Source organism: Neopelma chrysocephalum, unplaced genomic scaffold, assembly GCF_003984885.1.
Source record: "Neopelma chrysocephalum unplaced genomic scaffold, ASM398488v2 Primary Assembly neopelma1_64731, whole genome shotgun sequence".
Taxonomy (NCBI): Eukaryota; Metazoa; Chordata; class Aves; order Passeriformes; family Pipridae; genus Neopelma; species Neopelma chrysocephalum.
The window spans coordinates 1-545 of NW_020907028.1; the positions used below are offsets into that span (position 1 = coordinate 1).

A 545-nucleotide genomic window follows, 5' to 3' on the forward strand; every position below is an offset into this window, starting at 1 on the left:
GTGGTCAGGCCTTGGCAGGGGCTGCCCAGGGAGGTTTGGAGTCCCCACCCTTGAAGGTGCCCAAGGAAGGCCTGGCTGTGGCACTCAGAGCTCTGGGCTGGGGGACAAGGTGGAGACTGGGCACAGGGGGGACTCCATGGGCTGGGAGGGCTTTTCCAATCTCAAGGACTCTGGGATTCTGTCAAGTTTCCCATCCAAACCCATTTCCAAGTGAGCAGCAGAGGATCTGGTTGGTGGGGTGGGCTCACAGGGGCAGCGGCGCGGTGTCACCCCACAGCCCTCCCGAAGGGACACTGGCACAGGCAGGGCTGGCAGCCCACAGGGCCGGGGCCAGCGGGTCTGGGCAGCTCTGGCTCAGCCCCACAGAGCGCTAGAACTGCTCTCATCAGCCACAGCTGCTCAGAGAGGGCAAGAGTGTCATCATTGCCAGGGCCGGGGACCCGCCAGGGCCCTGCCACCAGTGCTGGGTGTGCTGCCAGGGCAGGGCTGGGGCAGTGGGGCACAGGGACTGATGGGGGCAGCCAGCTGGATGTAAGGCCAAATGG

At 65.3% G+C, this 545-nt stretch overlaps 1 non-coding gene across 1 annotated transcript; it reads right to left on the reverse strand.

Annotated features, from left to right (window-relative positions):
* Positions 1 to 348: 348 nt before the first annotated feature.
* LOC113979277 lies at positions 349 to 431 on the reverse strand. The gene has a single exon (XR_003537822.1). It is a non-coding gene; the product is annotated as a small nucleolar RNA SNORD103/SNORD85 (small nucleolar RNA).
* Between the last annotated feature and the right edge of the window lie 114 nt (positions 432 to 545).